The 16,748-nt window shown below is 34.2% G+C and overlaps 1 protein-coding gene across 1 annotated transcript in view; it reads left to right on the top strand.

The window, feature by feature from the left end:
• tweek (transmembrane protein KIAA1109 homolog tweek) overlaps nucleotides 1–16,748 on the top strand; it is a 1,221,702-nt gene that overhangs the window by 103,345 nt on the left and 1,101,609 nt on the right. The window lies entirely within an intron of this gene.

The raw sequence follows: 16,748 nt of genomic DNA, 5'->3' as shown, positions 1-16,748 counted from the left end.
TGTTTCCTTTCACTTCAAAATTTCAGTTCCAACTCCCTCTTTGTTACCTCTATATAATTTTTTTTTATTATCCTTGTCCTAGCTCACGCTCTGTTCCACTCGTGCTCGCTTCTTCATGCGTCTCCATGACAACAAATAAAATATAATAAAATTGAGCTATTGCATAACTCTAAACTTCTGTAACAGAAATAAATAGAGAATATTTACATTTCAATTAATATGCAGTTAAAATTATCAAGTACAAATTCTATAATATTAACATAGTAATAAATAAAATAACTTAATAATATTTAATACAGTATTTTCATTATTAATACATATATCTTTGAATAATTAATTTAATATTAGACAAAATTAAGGTAGTTATATGAATATTTAATTGTAAAATAAGTGATTTACATTAAATAATATTTACAAGTTTTGCCTATGTGATGGAAGATCATGTTGGATTCTGAAACAAATAATAATTACTTCAATCTCTATATAATCAGAATCCAACAAAGGCTTACTCTTCCTTTGAAAAATTTTTCTTTAAAGAAAAATTTTTCACTCTAGACTCACGAGTGGAGAAAACTGACTTCTTATCTCCCTTCCAAGATCTTAAATAGCACTTAGTTTGAACATGATTAAATTTTTTATTACAGTCTATGTATTTACCTTTCTGCACTTCTCCACTTAAGTTCTTGTTGTTTTTATCATAGGGAGAATTTTGATTGCTACACTTATAAAGTGATAATGTCCTTTTAGAGCAGAGGTTCTGTTCTCTGTCACTAACTTCTAGCCACAGTTGTCTACCGTCTTGGTAATCTGTTCTTTTAGTCCTTCTTTTGTGATCACTCATTCTTTTGTATCTCCACTGATTTTCCAAATTTCTAATTTTACTACTTAAGGGAGTTACCTTGACAAAATTTACTTTAACTATTTGTTGTTTATTAGCGCTAACATCTGAATTAGTCATGGATATTTGTTGTTGTGATGGCTCATTAGTATCTTGCAGTGTTTCAGTCTGATATAGCACATCAGAATTCACATCACTATTCTTCTCAGACAATTGATTTACAGATGACTCTCCTTTAGTAGATGGTCCCAATTCATGCAGCAATCTAGACTGCTTTGTCTGATGCCTAGTCTTACCATAATCAAGAATTTCATTTCTTTTGGTACATCTCCTCTTATTCATCAGGGATATTTCTTTCTTAGAAAAGTCACAAGAGAATTGATATCTTGCTAAGAAGTTTGTTCCTAAGATAATGTGGGAGCTCAAATTGGAAGTAGTGGGAACAAGTAGGTTTGTTGGATTCTGATTATGTAGATATTAGAGTAATTATTATTTGCTTCAGAATCCAACATGATCTTCCATCACAAAGGCTACATTTGTAAATATTATTTAATGTAAATAACTTAAATTATAATTTGATATCATGTAATTACCTTAATTATATCTAATATTTAATTGTTTAATCAAAGATATGTGTTAATAGTAATAAGATTCTGTATTAAATATTATTAAGCTATTTTATTTATTGTTATGTCAATATTATAAGAACTTGTATTTGTAATTTAACTACGCATTTATTGAAATGCAAATATTCTATTTATTCTTGTTTGTGAAAGTTTAACGTTATGTAATAACTGAATGTAGTTGTATAGCCTAATGTAACATTCGCGAGAATGTTTACGTTTATCGGTTGTCATAGAGACGCGTGAAATAAACGAGCGTGAGTGGAAGGGAGCGTGGGCTAAATAAGAAGAGAAAATATATACGTAGTAGAGGAGTCGGAACGGAATTTTGGAACTAAAAGGTAGCAAGGAGATAAACTACAGAAGTAGAAGTAAATAAAAGGTTCTTAAGGGCAGGAGTTAAGTGGATATTTTTTTTATAAGTGAGCAAGGATGAACGAATTTTCTAGTTAGCTGAAAGTGTAATCAGCAGTAATAATAAAAAGGAAATTAATGCTACCATCGCATAAAATAAAAAGCTGGACGTTTAAGGAAGAATTCTGAATGAATCCCGTTATTCTAGAATTGTGGCTTATTTCCAATTTGCCCTAAAAAGAACCTCACAGTGTTTAATTAGTTTATGAGTGGTAACGACGATAGTTGAAGTAACCTGTAATTGAAGTCTAGAATTCTGAAGTGCGTTTGATAGTGCTTTAAGTATAACCGTGGATAAGTCTTGTAGATGTGTTTTTGTTAAGTAAGATAAATAAGTTCCAAAGGTTTGCTCACAACATAATTGATGTACTAGGAACTGTTTCTGGTAAGCACTGACATATTGATCATTTTCAATGTATGAAGAATTGAATGTTAGTTACGCTACGTTTAACGTAACTTCTGTGGAAATTCTTTGTGAATGAGAATTTGAAAATAAGAATTGTTGAGAGATATTTACAGCAATTAGTGCCTGCGGTGTTCTTTAAGCATATAGCATAGCTGAGAACTGTGTGGAAACCATTCAAATGGGAAGTTCTATTGTATTTAATTAAGTGTAGGAATTTTGTGACTCAGAAACTGAGAAAGTGTATGTAATGTTTGGAAGATTGACTTGACATAATATTTAACTTTATTCTATTGTTTAAAATTAGAGGTAGAATTTATGTATGTGTCATATAGCTTATATTAAATGTTTTATTTTGTTAATCTAATTATTGTGTTTGCCTGAATTCCTTTTTATTGCACAGTTCATAAAAATTCGAATCTTGCGGGAATCCCAAGTGGAAAATAAAATACCTCTGCCAGAATGAATGAGGAGACTGCTAACTAACTATGAATTGATCCTGCTATTTTATATAGACTAATCTAAGGATAGAGTGGCGCAGTATAATAGAAATTTCTCTACCCTTGGATTGGTGATCAATTTACAATTAGTTTTTTTTTTTTTATGAAAGTGACTTGTAACAAGATGGCGGATTAGAACACAACATGAAAATAGAACGTCACAACACCACCATACTTCAGCATTTCTGGTCGAATATCATCTACTCCTGCTGCCTTTCCACATTTCAAGCCTTTCATGGCTTTTTCTACGTCAAGTATGGATATGTATTCTTGACTGTATTCCTGGTCGGTGTTTTTTACCACTGTGCTGTCATCACTGCTTGTTGCATTTAGCAGTTTTTCAAAGTAATTACTCCATACTTCAAGGATATCTTTTTCTCCCGTTTTCATGTCACCTTTATCATCTCTAACTCCTTTTACAGCATTCTTTCCCCCTTTCCTAAGCTTCTTCAACAACCTCCAGAATATCTTACCACCTTCTTGATATTTATTTTCTATGTTCTTGCCAAAGTCCTCCCATGACTTTTGTTTAGCTAGTTTTACACAGTGTTTTGGTTTCTTATATTTGTCTCTGTATTCTCTAATAAGAGCAAAAGCTGACTTATTTGCCAGGAACTTTTGATATGCTTTCTTCTTTCACTGCCTCTTTAACTTCCTGTGTCCACCATGGAGTTCTGATTTTTTTATCCTTGCAGACAACCTCACCACATGCCTCTCTGGCAGAATCAATCAATGTTTTCTTCAGAGTTTGCCACTGATTCTCCAAGGTTTGATTTCTGTTCTCAAACTCTTTCATTTTTTCTTCAATAATCTTTGTGTATTTTAGTCTACAGTTCACATCTGAGAACTGCTCAACTTTTATTCGCTTTAAAACTTTCTTACATGTTATTCTTTTCAATATGAAATTCAATTTTATCCTGCTCAAGACTAAATAGTGATCACCTCCAATTTCAAATCCTCTGTACACTCTGGTGTCCTGCGCCTGGGAGAAAACATCACTATCAACAATAACATAGTCAACGAGGCTTTTCTTATTCCTTGCATCTTCTCTCCACGTGGATTTGTGCACATTTTTATGTTGGAACATGGTGTTAGTAATAACCAGTCCATGTCCTGAGCAGAAATCCAACAGATATTTGCCATTATTATTAGCTTTACTCTTTTCTCCAAATTTTCCATATGTATTTTTGTATGTATGTATGACAATTATTTCCCACTCTGCTATTTAGATCTCCAACAAGGACCAACTTTTCATTTTTTCATTGTGTCAGATGCTTTCTCTAAATCCTCAAAAAATTCCTCCACTTCTACCTTAGTAGAACCTTCTCTGGGACCATAGGTACAAATAAGTCTCATTGTCCAGTTCTCCAGTCTCATATTAGCCCACATTACTCTACTTGAGATTGACTGCTATTCAAGAAGATTAGCCTCGTATTTTGTGTTGAATACTCTGGCTACTCCTTCTTTTCCTTGATTGTTATTGCCTGAATATAACATTTTGTATTTATTGCTCAGAAAGATCTCACCAGTTTTTGTCTTTTTTGTTTCAGTGACCCATATTATGTCGATCTGGTACTTATCTAATTCCTCAGCTAGCTCCATTTCTTTGCCATTCAGGCTTCTTATGTTGATATTACCGATCTTTAACTCTGGTGATGTTGAGTTTGAGTGTTTTTTCAGATTTGTTCCAGTAGCTGACCTTTCGCTGTTCACCCAGGTTCCCTGGTGAAAAACAATGCGGCCTTGTTTAGCTGGGTGACGCCCCAGCCGGCATGAAATTTTGTCATGTCGTACCATCATTTTTTATTTTGGTTTAACCAATAAGAATACAATTTGGTCGGCTAAATCCCAAATTGGCAGCCCATCCTCGTTCGTTCAGTATACAAGTAGATACCCAACAGGGTGCACCATGAGAAGGTGAGGATTGGACATTAGGTCAGAAGCCCTGGTCTGTTCTTCACATTCCTTTAAAGGCTAATTCACATTTAAATGTATAGAATTAAAGCCCCTCTGTTAATTAAATTTATATGAATAGGATTTTCATATTGAAGTTAGAATTTGATTGTGATTATAGTATGAAAATGCAGACAAATTGAAGTTACAATAAATGAAACACATAAGCACTTTCAATGTCAATTCTGCATCAGAGATCAGTGTTAAAGACGCTGAACATTCATGAGATCACACTGTAATGTGTAGAATGAATTATTAGCTGCCGCAGCATTTACTGATTTTTACTCAACATTTATTGGTTTCCTGACAGGCAAAGTTTTTTTACTTCAGCAAATAGAGAATTTCACTTTATTAGTGTCCTGTATGTCTTGAACAGGAAACATAACTTGCTTTCAAGGTACTGTATGAATATTGTTGCTTAATATGACAAATGATGCTGAATTTGATTTATCTAATCATCACCTTATAAAATTTCAAAGCAGAAAGTTTGATTAGAAACTGTGTAGTAATACAGTAGATGCTCATTATAGTTAACACTACTATAATGGAATGATGTTATGAAGTAATCAGAAGTGATGTTATTTTTGCCATTTTAAACTTGCCATTGCCAACACTGAAAGTGAAAATTATAGTGACCCGAATTTCCTAGCAAATGATGGCACAACCAGTGGATGGAAATTTTTATTCACTAAAACAGATCCATTAACCTAGTCTAGCCATAAATACTATTACAACTTGAATAGTGCATGAACTTTTAATCTATCAGTACATTTACAGTTTTTAGCATATACAAATCACGTGTATGAGTGCCTCTATATGCACATTATATGCATTATGCATGAAGGCAAAATGTTCTCTTTTGCCTTCATGCATGGCTAAAGTCTGTGAGGCCATATAATGATGGTGATATACACACACAACACCCAATGGAAAAGCTGCTCCTGCTCATTCTAAATCCACCTTTGGGCTCACAATGCTGGGGTGTTGTTTCTTGCAGGCTACTCTCTCAACCTCAATTTTCTTGCAGGCTACTCTCTCACTCCCAAATCATCAGTTAGTACCTGTGAATCATTCTCTGCAAAATGTTCAAATGGAATCAGATCATGCTTTCCAGACATCCAATCAGATGGTGATATGTGGTCGGGCCCATTTGCCTCCAGCCACTGTTGTGTGCTCCTCACCTTGTGTGCAGGGGTTGAGTTCCATTGGAAGGTCCACTGCCTATCATGAAACAAGGTATTGTTCAGGTGCTGTACTACAGGCATAGTGTCTTGATACACCTTGGCAGAGGTTTTGATCCCTTTCTCGCAGAAATGCAACTTGGATATTCCTGATATATCACCTCCCCACCAAACCATAATGATGACTTCTCTCTGAAGCCTGGGTGCTATGGCACATGCTGTGCAACCATCCAGGGTGTGTACCTGATCATTTTGGTGTTTAAATGACTCTTGAATGGTGAAATTTTTCTCATCTGTGAAGAGGATATCTCTGTGTGTGTTGTTCATGTACCGATGGAGAAGTGCCTTTGGTTTAATCACCCTCTGCTGCATAAGCTGTGGTGTTAGGAAGTGTCCTATAGAATGACGATAGGCTCTCGCTCCCAGATCATCAGTTAGCACCTGTGACATCATTCTCTGCAAAATGTTCATCTCTCATGACATCATTTTCTGTGTTCTCACAGGATTCTGGCAGAGGCATGCCCTCACAAGCTGTTGTGTCCTAATGCAGCATAGTTGATCTGTTCTTTGGTGGTCAGATACATCTTTTATATTGTTATAATTGTTAATAGTCTGGTTCACAAATATCCTACTGATCCAATAGCATGTTGAAAATAACAGGTTGCTGCATTCCAACCTTGTGAAGTTCTATTATATCTACACAGTTCTCATAATCTCCCCACTGCATGTTAACCCATACAGCTAGACAACACTCTCTCACTACCTCCTTTTAACAGTAGAAAAATTTTGATGCACTGGATAAATAGAAGGTGTGATTTGCATTTATGTCATTATTTATGAAAGGTGGCAAGTTGTTTAGTATGTTACTGTTAGAAAAATGCATAAGTGCTTGTCTTTAAAAAATTCTGATGCATCCAAACTTGGACTTGGTTGTTATCTAATGAAAGAGTATGCATTTTTACAGTGACTGATCAGTTACTGGAAAAATAATAATATTCCTAAGAGAAAAAATATTAACATTTTGTTAATATTTCTCAGATGAATTTTTGGTGAGGAGTTATTTGTTTATTTTTTTGGGGAGGTTGACACTTTTTTTCCCCTGTGCTAGTACCATAGGAACTGCTTCTAAATGATAGGACCTATATCATCACCTATAAAATGTGGCTAAAACATACCTGTATGGAATGTTCCCTCTGCACGTGTGCATGCACGCATGCGCACACACACACCAGTCAAAAAGAGTACACATGCTTGGTAACTGCACTTGCAAAATATTTTGCTTTCAGAATTTCTAATTTACAGTCAATAATTTTTAAATGTACTATAAAAATGAATTATATTGATAAATCATACTTGCTACTTATTTTTATTTAGTAATTTCTCCAATGTTTCCACTCCAGTTCTTATTACTTTTAGCATGTGCAAACTGCAGAGGCATATTTGTTTAGAACTACAAAGTTACATGTTTTATTTAGCTTGTCTGCTGTCTAGACAGTGCAGTTATTTGAACTCATGCAAACAGTGTTTGATTTCTGTAGCTATGCTGTTTAAGAAAATTATTTTAGCTTGCAGTTTTACAGGTTATAGCTAGATGATAAAAAAGGGCAGCATTAATATGAGAAATATTACATAACAGTTTAGTGCATTCTTCCTCGTCAGCTTATCCCACTGAAGTAGTTGTGCTGTTTTTAATGAATCTCCTCCACATCCTCCTGTCTTGGGATGTAACCACATTTAAGTTCTTCATCCTCAGGTCCTCCTCCATCAGCTCTCTCTATCTCTTCTTTGGCTGCCCACGTTTCCTCCTCCCCTGTACATCCATCTGCATGACCTTTCTTCCCACATGCTCATCCTTCCCCCATCATTAAACCCTCAAAATGTTACTGTTGATATTAAAATGGAAAAAAAAAACTGCAAATTTGTTTAAATTTGAATTTAAATTCAAATTGTTCACCAATTTTAGGTGTCACAAATTACAAGTTCATAGCTTGTAACTTTTGCTATTGCAATCATAGGCTGTCATACACATTGACTCGGATACTGGAAACTTGCTGACAAAATGGACCAGCAAATTTTAAGGAGATATTACCTCTGATTTCAGCTACATGAGAAACATTGTTGATGTTTTTTTGTGATATAATCTTGGAAATACTGTCAAGTACTCCTTCAAAGGACCTCCAAAGGAGTGTTTGTGACAAAAATAATCATTCCATTTTCTTGTAAGGTGACAGTCACCGCATTAATCATTGAAGTCCAACACTACTTTGATTGCATGATAGTGTTTTAGTTAGTGACAAATTTTTTTCTTTTGCAGCTATGTTAGCATAAGAAGTTAATATCACTGATTGATTTCTATCTTCTGGACCATTGTTTGTCCTTCTAATAGTAAATTGATAGGTGGTTCTTGGTCTTCTACTTTGTTTGTTGTAAGGAACCGTCCTGCTGCCACAGTTATGGTAATCCTTTGCAAGCTGTGGTGGTAAATACTCCAGATGCTCTTGAAGAGTTAAGGTCAGGCTAGGTAGAGTCACAACAAATTGTTCTGAAATTGTTGCTGGATCTAGATATACTTGAGAATTAAAAAGACATAGAGCTCAGACATAGCTATATTTATATACTTGCTTCTCCCTTAAGAAAAAACTGAACCAAAAAAAAGATAAAGAGAGAGAGAGAGAGGGGGGGGGGTATTAGTTTTATGAGAGAAAGCAAATGGGATACATTAGCATGCCTGACAAGCTTGGCCACCTCACAGTGATTAAAATAAAAAGTTAGAAATTGTTTCATACTTAGAAACATGCTTAGAAATGATAAAGAATAACATCTTGCAGCTATTATTAAAATAGTTATCTTTAATTTCAAAATTATTAGTTTGAAATTTTTTAAAGGTTTGATATAAAATCAATCATGTAAATGGAGTTGTTTTCTCTTGTCACATTTTATAGAAGAAATAATCACAGTAAGTGAAACTGATTCTGTATTGCACAACATTTATATATGTACATAAGGGTCACTTTACATGAAGAAATTAGAGTAACATTCTCCTGGATGCTAGATAATTCTGAGTGTGCTCTCCTAGTATAAGAAGAATTACATCTCCTAAAAAATATCTGCTACTTTAAGACCATTGCCCTGCTTGTTAGAGGCCTGAAGCAGCTTGAAAAAGTTCTATGATGACTAGAACAGGATTTTTAGATTATCTAACCCTTAGCTCACAGTACTAATATTAATGTATTGTTAGCTAGCCTTTCTTGGGTGAGATTCATATTAAAAAAAAAAATTAAGATAATAGCAGAATTGGAATTTTCTTATACAAATTCCCTAACAATTTCAATATTTGGTGGTGGTGAGTAACACAGTATTGAAATTGTTTTCTTACCAATGATTAAATCTTGGCTTTTATGAATATTTTCATAACACTAGTATAAGTTTTATGATCATTTATGATCCAAATGCAGAGAAAGAGAAAATGAAACCCACCCAATTATCACTTTATTATAATCATTAAAATTATAATATAAATTTTAAAAGTAAAATTGAAATGATCAAAAGAATATCATAAAAAGGCACATTGCATGTCTTACTCTGTTTCTGTTTTACTTATATACATGCCTGCCTCAGTATTAAGACTCTCAGCTCAGAATTAGCTTAGTCTTAATTTTTACAAATGAATACAATGAAGCAATTTTAGAAACATTCCTGTAGTTTGAAAAGACCTCGATTCTGATACAACATGAGGAAGAGCCCTTTACAGGTTCTTACTCATTTTGGAAAAGGTCTTGAAAAAAGGAGGAACTTTTTTATCAGTTTTTTTGTCAGCTGAATGTAACGTATTTGCACAAGGAAGTAGTAGGATTTTTCCTTCTGAAAACAAGTTTTTAATTTTGCTAAACATACAGACTGGCTAGAACAGGGGTGTTCAACCCATCGATCGCGGTCGATCTCTTGTGTATTCCTCCTTACTTACAAATTTAATTAAAACTGAAAACATAATATTTTATTTATCATTATTTTGTATTATTTTTAATTCGCTTTAAGTGTATTGCTATTGTTTATTTATTTTTCGTTAAAATTGTCAAATCAGTAATTTTCTTATAAGTCCAGGTAAATGAATTAATTTGGATCAGTGGAAGTCAAATAGCGAGCCGAGTGAATACGATTATAAGCAAAGTGTAAAAACTCGATTGTAGCTTAAATATTAAATATTCCAAAGCACATTACATAGATTTTTTACTTAGGTTAAGATCCATGTGAATATTGTAAAAAAATAAACTTTGTTTGTCTTGGCATAGTTTGTATTAGATGTTTTTGTAAATAACTCTTTTAAAGCTAACTGTATATACTGCTTTAATAAGAATATGTTAGAGTGTTAAAAACAAAGGCAATGTTTTTGTTGCCAAAGCTGTATGGCGGCATTAGAAAGATTGTTATTGAAACTTGTATCTATGAGAATGACTTGCAGGCTCTGAGTGTAAACATCTCCGAAGTTAGTCAGAAAGAGTTCAAACAACTTTCCGTTTATTGATGAAAAAAATTTTCTTGATCAAAAAGGAGATATTTATCCACAATTGAGTGATAAAAGATGGTTGTTACACTTATCGTTTTTAGTAGATTTCTGTATGAAATTAAGGAATTTAAATTTAGAGTTACAAGGTAGAGATAAAAATTTAATTGACATGTTAAGTTCAATAAAAACTTTCCAACAATACTTACTTTTATTAAAGAAAAATATAAATGACCGCGAATTTAGACATCTCCCATATTTATTAAAATTTTTTGGCAACTTACAATCAAAAGAAAGCGGAGGAGAACAAAAGGCATGCCGAACTTGAAACTCAAGATGACTCATACTGATTCTTTGGGGGGATTGCCAAACTTCATGTGACATCTCAGAAGAGGACTAATAAAAAGGGACTGAAGCAAGCAGAAGGGGTCCCGGTTCCAGAATTGCTGTCAGAGAGGAGGTTGCCCGGGTCCACGTTGCTTGAGAGAGGAGTTTCCCGCTTCCAGAAAGGAGGTTCTAAACGTCGCTAGAGAGAGACTACTTCTAGGCCACAGACAAGGTTTCAAATTGCCGAAAGGAAGCGTTCCAATTGCCAGAGAAAAGTTTCCAGACCAAGTTAATGTCAGACATTCACCAGCATGTTGCATTTTCATTACAATTTGATGAATCAAACGACTTCATTGATATTGCTCCATTAATTGTATTTATTCACATGGTATTTCAAGATTATTCAAGTAATTGATTCAAATATCGGAAAATATTTATTAAAGTTTAATTTAATTTATATCCTTAACTACGTTGTTCAATTCCTTAAGTGTTTTAATAATGCACAACCAACGTATAAGCTTGTCTATGAGAATCAACATCATCCACGGAGATACAATCGCACGGAAGGCCCGCCAATACGGTAAATTGAAATTGAAGCTATCTAGACAATTAAATCGTCTAGCGTTCCTGAAATGCTACCGGGATAATAAAGTAATCCCGAACTGTGTAAAATTCAAGCACCGGTTTGTGTCACAAAAAGCTCTCCGAATATATAACCGCGCTAGCTATGCGTTGCTACGCGAACAAATCACCGCCACGCGGTCGCTCTTAGCGGACATTAACGAAGCTATTCGTGCCGTCGAAGATGAGCTTTCGTGCACTTTGAACCACGAACTTTGGTCGATTTTACATGACGTCTCATGTACCGCTGCCGAAAAAGAATTTAAAAAAATACGAGGCCGACAGATGAAAAAGTTCGAAAAATTAAAAAAGAACTCTAACGTCTTTCCAAAACCTGCTACCAACACGGTAATCAACCTTTCTTCAGTCACCCTGAAGCCTGAAGCACTCAACGCGCTGTCACGTGGACACAACTTCGCCATTGCTCCCAATAAAATACCTAGTGAGGATGTTATGATCCAGATCGAATGCAGAATCCGCCACCTTCCACATCAAGTCGCCAACAGTGTAAGACTGGATGTAGCCTGTGTCCTTTCCAAAGCAAGACCACCAAAAACCAACTCATCCAACAAGGAATATAAAGCTCTACAGGAAATGAAGGATAATAAAGAATTAGTTATCACCAAAGCAGATAAGGGAAATGCAACTGTAGTACTTAACCAAAAGGACTACACAGGTAAGCTGAATGCTCTTCTATTAGATCGGGCCACTTACCTCCCTATCAATTACAATCCCACCAACTCTCAAATTAGAAAACTTCACAGGCTCCTTAAGAGAGTCACTTCTTGGCCTGTAGAAGTTACCAACAGATTAAAGCCGTTTAACTCTATATCCCCCCCCGTATTTACGGACTCCCAAAAATACACAAAGAAAATGTGCCATTACGTCCCATAGTGGATGGCATTGATTCCCCCACATGCAAATTAGCTAAACATTTGGCCAAAGAACTCACACACTATACTGGCAACACACCATCACACATAAAAAACTCAGCCCATTTCAAAGCCAGCATAGAAAACCTTACACTCCAACATACTGACATAATGGTCAGCTTTGATGTCTCCTCTTTATTTACAAATGTCCCACTCAAGGAAACTTTAGAGCTAATCCAAGCTAAATTTTCTCCCGATATCTCAGCCTTATTTCAGTTCACAATGAACTCAGGTTATTTCGTTTGGCAGGGAAAATTCTACAAACAAATAGAGGGGACAGTCATGGGTTCACCACTCTCCCCACCCTTGGCCAATTTCTTTATGGAGACCTTTGAAGAAAAAGCCTTAGCCTCTGCCCCACAAAAACCAACCATGTGGCTTCGCTACGTTGATGATGTGTTCGCTATTTGGCCACATGGCTCTGAAACACTTCTCTCCTTCTTAACACACTTAAACAACCAACACCCCAGAATCACCAGAATCAAATTCACTCTAGAAAAAGAGGAAAACAACAGCCTCCCTTTCCTAGATACACTAGTCACCTGCCAGCCTAATGGAACCTTGGTTTTCTCAGTTTACAGAAAACCCACCCATACAGGCAGATACATTCACCAACAATTCCCCCCCCCCCTCACAACAATATGGAGTAGTGAAAACACTATACAACAGGGCTAAACTAATCTGTTCAAACGACTTGGCCCTAAACACTGAACTAAATCACATCCTCAACACATTCTCAGCCAATGGCTACCCCCCCCAAAAAATCCAAAAAATATTAGAACCTACAAACCACAGATCCCCTCCCCCCCCTTCACAACAAGGATTACTCTAAATCCATCACCATTCCCTACATCCGAGGCACTTCGGAAAAAATTACCAAAATCTTAAAAAAACATGACCTGACCTCCTGTTACAAACCTTACAGAAAATTGGCATCCCTTATCCGCTCCACTAAGGACCAACCACTTCCCCTAGACCTACCTGGTGTTTACCAGGTCCCTTGCAGTTGTAAACTGTCTTACTTTGGCCAAACAGGCAGGACAGCAAATATCAGAATTTCAGAACACAAGGACTACATCCGTTTTCACAAATACAGTCATTCTGGGCTTGCGGACCATGCTCTGAGTACACACCACAGAATACGGTGGAAGAAAGCTACAGTGATACACCGTAGCAAATACAAATTTGAAAGACTCTTTATGGAATCAGCCTCAGCCCCAAGAAATTCTCCAAACCTCAACAAATTTGGTTGTATGCTACTGCCCCAAATTTGGGAGGCCTACATCAGCAGACCTTCAGCCCAACGGCCAAGAACACCTACTTTGCCCGCTAGAGGGCACCATCAGGACTGTTAGGAGAACAATAGCTTCATCTCTTCATTCCCAGTTTCTGTGTTGTAGTGCCTACGTGCACATAACTTTTTTGTAAGTTCCTTTAGAAGATGGCAACGTGACGTTGCCGAAATATTGGAAAATATTTATTAAAGTTTAATTTAATTTATATCCTTAACTACGTTGTTCAATTCCTTAAGTGTTTTAATAATATTCAAGTAAAGAAGAACTTTTGAAAATTATACCATTATTGGGAAGGACTAGGGGAGAAGACATTTTTTTGGCATTTGATGAATTTGTGAAACAACACAAACTTTCTCTTTTTAAACTTGTGTCTATTACTACTGATGGTGCTCCTGCAATGATAGGTAATAAATCAGGCTTCATTTCATTATGTAAAAACAATGACAAATATCCAGATTTGTTAACATACCACTGTATTATTCACCAACAAGTACTGTGTAGTAAAAGATTAAACACAAAAGATGTTTTGGATATTACATTTAAAATTGTACATTCTGTTCGAGGAAAAGCCCTGCAACGGCAGTTATTTAAATTACAAGCAGATGATGATAAGGAACTTCTGTTGTACAATAATGTTCGCTGGCTCAGCAGAAGTCAATTTTTAGAAAGATTTCTTGTATTAATTGACAATATAAAAATTTTTCTTGATGAAAAAGGAGATATTTATCCACAATTGAGTGATAAAAGATGGTTGTTACACTTATCATTTTTAGTAGATTTCTGCGCAAAATTAAGCAATTTAAATTTAGAGTTACAAGGTAGAGATAAAAATTTATTTGACATGTTAAGTTCAATAAAAACTTTCCAACAATACTTACTTTTATTAAAGAAAAATATAAATGACTGCGAATTTAGACATCTCCCATATTTATTAAAATTTTTTGAACAAAATCAAGAAATGCTTCGCTATGATTTAAAAGAATTTATTCGTGAAATAGAAGTAGTTGAGGAAGAAATAAATTCAAGATTTAAAGATTTTAATAAAACTGAAATGATTGTATCTTTTATCAATAATCATTTCAAGAAAACTTGAACATCACAGAAATTTCAAATAAAATTTGTGGGCTGTTTGATATAAACCAAGCTGAAGTAGAACTTGAGATAATAAACATTCAGAGTTGTTTACATTTAAAATCAATAAACAATGAAATCATTTGGAAGTATGCACATGAAAAATTCCCAATATTAACTGATATTGTGCGAAAAATTCTGTCGTGTTTTGGATCGACATATTTGTCAGAATCTGCTTTTTCAAATATGACTGTCATAAAAAATCAATTAAGAAACCAAATTACAAATGATCATTTGGATGATTGTCTGCGATTGGCCACTTCTTCATATCGACTTGACTATGAAAATATTGTTAGGTCCAAACAATGCCAAATTTCACATTAACTTTCTTTTTTTTTTTTTTAATCAACCAGCATTTCCTGTAACTTGTGAGTTTGTAATCAGTCTGTTCTTTTTTCTAACTTTGGTTTTCCAAAATAGAGAAATAAATATTTTATTCCAATATATTTGGTTTTTTTTTTTTGTATTAAAATATTTGTTGTATTAAAATAATTAAAAGTGATAAATAAATTTTTAAATACATGAATAAAGTTTTTAGTTGTGTATTTTTTTTTATTTGTTTATTTGTGCGTAATCAGATATTAGGTTGGGGGAACGTGATCTATATAAGAGAGTAGATCGCTGAATAACTTATATATAAGAAAGTAGATCGCCGAATAACTTATATATGAGAGAATAGATAGCCGAATAGCTTTTTATAGAAAATTAGCTCGCGTAGTAAAAAAGTTGAACACCACTGGGCTAGAGGAACAAACATAATTAATAGACATAATACTCTAGCCTCATAACCTTAGTTACTTCAGCTGAATTCTAGTAGATTCCAGCACAAGTTTAAAGGTAGCATATAATTCTTTCAAATGAACTGTTGTTTTGTTTTCTTTGTCATAACGATTCCATTTTTCCCTCTTAAGTGAGATGCTTTATATATTATAAATTTTATATTATTTATGCACAATTTTTCATTTAATTTTCATGTTCTTAGGCAAAAGTGCACCCTATACCTGAAACATTTTTCTCTAAAAATTCTGTTAATTACATTACAAAATTTAGAAATTTAATACTGGCTCATTTTAAAACTCCAAAGGGGTTTTAATATGAGCCAGTGTTTGATGATTATAACATGAGAATTTTTTCCTGGTCTGCTCACATGAATGTTTCATGAAATCCTACACCTTTCCTTGACACATTATATTCTACAATCATCATCATTATCAAATTTCTGATATACATGAACAGATGATGCCATCTGTTCATGCCCCTAATATTTCTCAGGACTCTCATATCTGTGGTCTCTAGTCTTTGGTCAAGTGTTTTACTTCTGAAACAGCTCTCAGATCCATAAGTTAAAACTGGTTTGAACACTGGCTTGTATACAGCTAATTTAGTGTTTTGGATAATTTCTCTCTTATTCCATATGAATTTATTCAGTTGACTTCCTACCATAACAGCTTTGTTAATTATGTTGTCTATTTCCATATTTAATTTACCATCTTCACAAAAAATCATGCCTAAGTAGCTGAAATATTTTACTTGTTCTTATAAGTTCTCCATTCATAATGCAGTTGATATTTTCAATGTTTCTGCCTATTTTCATTGTCTTTGTCTTTTTAATGCTGACCTTCATACCATATATTCTACAAAAATATGTTAATCATTTTTAATTTATCTGAACAGAAAGTTCATGCTGTTACTTATTGCATATGAATGCAGATTAGCATTATGGAGCAATCCCCTGTGCTGTCTACCCTCGAGTCATCCTAAGAAAAGAAATAATTTAGGATAAATTTATTTATAGCAGCAAAATGATGAAATAGGGAAACATACCTTTGCATCCTGCTCTTGATGAAGATGGTTCATTCTAGTTTTTCCCATTCCATTTTAAGATTGTAATAGGAGAGAATTTACTGGGTAGCTTGATTTGAGATGATATGGAATATCATAAGGATATAAAATGTAGATAAAATCAAAACTTAAATTCAAAAATCCAGTACAGAATTATATAAAATTAATATATGTAGTATGATAATAT

Source organism: Typopeltis vanoorti, chromosome 16 (assembly GCF_054136105.1).
Source record: "Typopeltis vanoorti isolate ZY-2024b chromosome 16, IOZ_Tvanoo_1.0, whole genome shotgun sequence".
Lineage (NCBI taxonomy): Eukaryota > Metazoa > Arthropoda > Arachnida > Uropygi > Thelyphonidae > Typopeltis > Typopeltis vanoorti.
Note: the sequence above shows the minus strand (reverse complement) of the source record. Positions and strands in the feature narration are given on the sequence as shown.